This window comes from Lagopus muta, chromosome 4, assembly GCF_023343835.1.
Source record: "Lagopus muta isolate bLagMut1 chromosome 4, bLagMut1 primary, whole genome shotgun sequence".
In the NCBI taxonomy this organism is placed as follows: domain Eukaryota; kingdom Metazoa; phylum Chordata; class Aves; order Galliformes; family Phasianidae; genus Lagopus; species Lagopus muta.
Genome location: NC_064436.1, coordinates 43,781,792 through 43,788,637, shown reverse-complemented (window position 1 = coordinate 43,788,637; position 6,846 = coordinate 43,781,792).

Sequence of the window (6,846 nt, the reverse complement as noted above, 5' to 3'; positions counted from 1 at the left end):
GGAGCCAAGCTCCACCCCTTCCAGCAGCACAGGTGAATTGCCTTCACCTGTGCTCCCAGGGCTGACTCATTGCTTGCCTCAGGTGATCAATCAGAGGTTCAGACCATGATTCAGCAGTTCCCATACAGCCATTTAGTAGCTACACCTGGAAGATGGTAAATGACAACAGCAGAACTTATAGTTGCAGGAATTCAGGTGAAGTTCTGAAAAAAAAACAACAAAAAAACACTGAAAAAAAGAAACCAAATGCAATTTCAGAATAATAGAATAATCACACATAGCATCCATGATCTACTAAATGTCTGAATTTTGAACTTCAATTTCTATTTTGTACCTGGAAATAAATACTCCTTTCTCTCCCATTTCACATCCAGGTGCAAATGTGACAAAAAAAATCACTAGTGATTTCTAGTTTGATAGCAGTACTATGAGCTACAGGATGACAGACAGTAGTATGAAAAAAAGTATTTTTCACTGCAAATGTACATAGTTTTACTTAGTTAATTTAATTTTAAAAGCTCACCCTTTGCTATTTTTTTTGAGCTGTAAAGAAAGGAAGGAAATATCAGTGACGTGTTGTATTACTACAAGACATATCTAAAAGGAAAGAAAAAATGACAGTTTTCCCTTAAACTGCTTGAAGTCAGTAAAGTCACTTATGAACAAGTTAATTAAAGCTTTGAATAAAAACTGAATTCAGAGCCATTCTTCTCCTGTCCTCTGCTGTCAACAGAAATTCAGTCCATCAGTTGGTAGTGAGGAAAGACAATTGTAACTGAAATACAGCTTATCAGTTTTATCCCTTTGTTTTGGTACCACTTCTATTACAATCAAGGCAATAGTCTCAGATTTTTAAAAAAGAAAAGCTCATTAGAAAAAAGAAAAGAAAAGAAAAATGAGCATAAAAAATTTAATATCAATCAATTGCTGTCAGTTTTGTCAGCTGTTTTTTCCCCCCTCTCTCTCTTGTGTTTTTCATAGTGCCCTGAATTGTACAAGGGGTTCTGCATCCCCAAAACTATTTAATAATGGCACATTACCTAGCAACTAGGTTTAGCATGCTAATTTTTTATTTTTTAAATTTCCTTTGGAGAGTTGAGTGAGCCCTGTTCTAACTTCTGCAAATGGTGATTAATTCAGAGCACTTGAGAGAACCACAAACTGTGTCTGAAAAGCAATTAGAAATTAGGTGAGTCAGGGAGTTTCAAGTCCTAATTCTGTCTCCTTTCTTTCTCCTCCACCCTGACATGCTTATTTTTAGCCCTGTTGGAAGCCTCATCATAATTTTTTATTACAAATAATCATTGGGATAATTAAGATTACTTAAGATTATTTCATTTTTTAAAAAGTCCATAATCTGAAGACACTTTCATAGATTTTATCATAAAATATTATTTATGGAACATTCTCCTTCTAAAGAATCAAGCAAAGAAATCTCAGTACAAAGATTTTAATCCATCAGTGTTGCTCTGCCACTTGCATATTGTTCAGGTGAGCAAAGCAACCAAAAGGTTACAGAAAGGATGCTGCCAATAGAAAGTCCTGATGATGCACCAAAGTCTTTTAGTTCTCTTTCCTCTTTACTTTTACAGAAGCACAGACCTCATCAGACATTACTGGAAACAGAAAAGATTACTTCTCTATCAAAGCATTCCATGCAGCTTTAACTGTTAAACATAAGATGGAAGAAGCAGATTAAAGCCTGGGAGTCCTTTACAGATAAAACTTTTATACATATATTTGTATCCATCATAAAACTTAGCATACAGAACACTGGTAGAAGGGATATATATATATATATATTCTTTAGCAGTTCGCCTTTAAAAATCAGTACCTTATGTTTTTGAGCCAGTTCTGCTGTGAAATCAATGGGTGTATCATTAGTGCAACTCAATATGTACATTTCTTCTGCACTAGCTTGATGAGTCTCCAACTGCAGTTGCTAAAAGCCAAAGATTCTTGAAGTTTGTTGAAATATGAAATGTCATCAGAAAGGCCATTCGAACTCAGCTCTGAATAATCAGTAATCCTGGGCATGTTTCACACTGCAGCAGGTATTGAAAAGGGCATTGCCAGACAACGGATGACGTGCAAACAGAGTACACTTGAGAGAATAGCACTAGAAGTAAAATGTTGTTTTAGACATCGGACACACCTGCCTTCCAGCTCCAGCAAGGCAGAGCATACTGCACTTAATTCACACATCCTAATCAAGAAGGATACATGCACTTCTTTATGGTGCTCAGTTCTATCTTTCAGATACTGAGAAGGATTTAGAACATAAGGTATGTCCTTTTCTATTCTGTGCATAGGGTGAACACGCATCAATATCTGTGTAAAATGCCTTCATTGAGAAAACACAGTATTTGCTTTCAACGATAGTTTTCATGGATCCTATTCACTCCTTTACTGTTGATAGGAAAAAAATAATAAAATTACATATATGGGAGAGATGGTTTTGTTATCTAAAAGTCAAATGCACATTTAAATGATCATTGCTATATTGCATATACTTATTTTAACAAAAGCCCACAGCAATGTGAATATACACACACACCAGGAGCACATACTGTTCTTCTACAAGTCCACATTCCAAGAGAATTCCAACAACAACATAATTTTCAAAAGTAGAATTTTCTTGTAAATATTGAAAGGCATACAACTGAGTAATTTTGGAAGAACAAGTCTATAGATATTTTAGTATTCTAATGACTGTGTTACCAAGGAGTTTATTACCATTATATCCATTTAATTAGTACAGATGTTAATCATTTGATATACATTAAGTAGGATTTAAGGATTACTGGTATCTTTTTAAATGTCAAGGATCACAAAATTACATACTATCTGTGAATAAAATTTCTCATCATAAGTGACATTCGGAGGTATTTTTATTTGGTTTTATCATTAGTTACTGTTGCAAACAAATCTTATTAATTTAATTCCTTGTTCATAATATTTGCAACAGAAGAAATGGACAAGGGAAACATGCCTCCTCATCAGCCTCTTGCCAGAAACAAACAGCCTTTTCAGTTACCTTGAAAAAAAAAAAAAGGGTAAATGCTGTTCAAAGTACTCTGGCTACCTATTGAAGATGACTGAGGAGCAGTTATGCCAACTGGAATTGATAATGTTGAGTAGGAAGAATGTGAACATCTAAAAATAATAAAACTTTGTCGTTGACTGCAATAATAAGATTATAAGCTTTTTCATATTTACATTTAGATTCTAGAATTGTTCCTGTTGTCCTTTAAATACAATCTGTCACAATACATAGCATGTTACAAGGACCCACATTATGTTTTTAATAAGGATTTTTGATGATAGATCTGTAGCAAGAAAATACATGTGGACATATTCACATACAAGACCAGGTATTGTAATTCCCAGGGGAATTACATCAATTAAAATATATGCTTTGATGCAATGATATATTAACATAATTCTATAAAGCAATTACTGTAGTAACCTACCCAAAGTAAAAGCAGAAGCATATTCTTTCTTCAACAGAAACTGTAATCATGTAATCATGTGTTTGTATATATTTTCAAAAGAAAGTAAGTTTGTTTTCCACTCTAAATTTAAATATAGTTTTTCTCCTCTGGCCTCAGTTCTGTAGCAATTTGGCATATAACATTGCCATGTATGAATCACCTGTTGAGTAATCCCTTAACATAAGGTAGAGCATGAAAACAATTTATGCAAATGAAATTCAAACAACAAAAATGTGTGCTTAAAGAAGTTACTGTGTCATTCACAGTACATAAAGTCTGTGATTAATTGTCAATATAATTTCTCCTTTGCCCCAAACAAAAACATTCTGTACTTCTCTGAAGCAAAGAGATCTTCAGTGAATAATAATCAGGTAAGTGGGATTTCTGCAGAAGTTGGAGTATAAAGGAGTAGGGTGCATATGGTCCTGCAGCTTTCCAGCTAAGGAGAACATTGGGAGGAGAGTGAACTGGAGGCAGAAAACAACTCTGAGAAATGCTCATGCGCCTTTGAAAAAGGAGTGAACATCAAGAGGATGAAATGTGCATGGGCTTGCGTCAAGTGTAATACTTCACCCAAGAGAATGGTGCTTGTCCACGAGCAAATAGCACAGGCCCCACATAGCCCTTTGAGGGAGAATTTTAGCCCCATTCTCCGAGTTTTTGGAAAAACTCAGAGAAGGGCATGGGTACACTTTCAAGTCTCAGTCTTATTAGTGTCCATACAAGAGCTGATCACACCTACCTGGCAGATCCAATCCTGCTCAGAAAGGGAGGAGTGAGGAGGTTCAGAAGAAGCATCAGAGGCTAGCAGATGAGAAATGGAGCCAGTGCATTTAGTTACATTTAGCACTGAGGACATTCTTCTGGGGAGAAAAAAAAATAAAAGAGTTTGCAGCATTGGAAACTACTTTTAAGCAGATAGACACTTCTGGGATTCCGAGTCCAGAGAGGACAACATACCTACCAGGGCAGACTTAAGAAGGAGTCAGCTTGGAAATACGTAGGAAGAATCCTATAATCCTTTTCTCCATGTGTATTAATTATAATTATTCAATTTGTCAGAAACCAAGAGCACTTTGGACAAGAGGCAGGGAACTGATCTCAAGTGTAAAGAATCAAAGTGTTGACAATTGAAATGAACAAGGTTGACAGTGAACTTTATGCTGACAAAGGGAAGGCTGACAGGCACAGAAGTACACAGGACTTAAGAACATTCGTAAAGATGAAGACACAAAAAATTGTATATCAAGAGAAGGTTAGGTCAGGGCATAGAAATAATCAAATATGGAAATAGGAAACTGACAAATTGCCATTTTAAAAGAGTGCCAAGAATTGAAACTACTCAATATTATGCCTGCCACTTTTTAAATGCTGGAAGCCTAAGAAGAAGAGAGATGGACAAATTGGAATGTGTGATCCAAATTAAGATATTAATATACCAGACATGTCAGATGCTCATGGAAGTCAGACAATCAATGTAACAGTATGAGAGTAGAATACAAAATATCCAGGAAAGACGGAGCAACCTGAATGATAGCAAGAGATCTCCACTATCTTAAGGTTTACTGTCAAATCGAGTTAACAAATCAACCAAGAATCAATGAGCATAAATTTTGTATAGGGTAAAATTCCAAGTCTAAATTTAAAAAATATTATTTGGGGTTTACGTAACGGCCATCCCACCCAGACTGTATGCAACATGCTCAGGAAATCAGTAAGGCAAAAAGAGGAAAATAAATTCTGCTGGGTAACTTTCACAGTTCTGTAATCTGGACAAATGTCAGGACATCATCATACAGAAAAAAAAACTTGTAAATGTTATTGACATGAGAGAATCTTGAATCAGAACTGCATAGTATGTGTGATCTAGTTAAAAATTTCGGCACTTTCAAATCTCTGATTTTAAAGCACTAGCTTTGTATCAGTAGCAACAGAATCTTATATTAAGCAGATCTCAGGAGGACAGACCAATTGTGCTAAATATCTAAAACAGAAAGAATAGAAAATGGGGAAGGTTTAGAATGGGTGTAGTGATTCCAAAGGAATCAAAACCAATTCTGCCAATACATCATACACAACAAAGCACTCATGAAATCTTGCACGATCAGCTGGTACCCAGGGTATAAAAAGACATTGAGAAAGCATTGAAGAAAAGCCAACTTAACCGTTTAAACTGTTATTAACTTTGAAAGCTTTTAAGGAATATTCTGATACTGTTCCTCTTTGCTTTCAGGGGACGGGTAGCTGGAAAAGTAGAGAAAGAGGAAAAGTAGCAGAGATCTGCTTAAAGCTGAAACATCTGTGGAAGATGTTATGGTAACAAATAGAAAGAAGAAACATTAGCAGATCCCCAGAACTGAGCCTAACTCAAGGATAAAAAAACCTACCTACTAACAGTAGGTAACAGTACGTAACCTCACTTATAGCTGTAGAAATTTCCAGCTCTGAAAACTTGCAAACTTTGACTGAATATTGAGGAAAGTGGTATTATACATGTTATTTCCTGCTCTAGCTGCCTGTGGCCTCTGCTGGAAACAGGTTTTGGCTCTAGAGACTTTGTTATTAACTGTTTGGGCCAGTTATTTCGTCCATTGTTCTATCCTGAGCAAGGAACCCTAAATCTACTGCAGGAACTGACTGTGATTGTATCCTGTCCATAAACTGAAAATTTCAGGAGAATTCCTGATATAGCATTATCAACCTGAGGACATTTTTCTCATTTTCCATATTTATAAAAAAAAATGAATGAAGTTTTAAAGTTTTGTCATCATTACTGTTCTATACAATGAAAAAACTGTCACCAGTTTCCTTTCAATTTTTTTTTTTTTTTTTTTTCCTTTCAACTATGGAGATCAAGCAGAACAATCATTTGTTTATTCATATCTTGGAGTTGAAGGTTAAAAACAAACAACATTCAGAAACTGTATGTGATACTTTGACTATTCCCCATGATTTAACTACACACCATTAAATATAATTTAAATAGCTCACTGGCTTGCAGATAATTACTTCACAATATAACCTTTAGCATAGCAATATTTGAGCTGGATGCTTTTACATTGTCCATTAAATAGAGAATACATATTCTGAATCAAGATGCATTTATTCAAGAGCAATGAAGTATTAATGATCAGATGTTTTAACTATTGAAATCCGACTGGGACACTGTGTATTTTGGTTACACAGAAGGTGATGAATGAAAAATGAGTGTATGTCATTTTAAAGAAACAAGGATGAAGTCAAACACAAATGCATAGAATGCATAAAATCTCATTAGAAAACTAAAAATGGCAGCAAGTTTGTTCTGAAAGTGAATTGAAAGAATTTATTATTGCTTCTATTATTTAAGTGC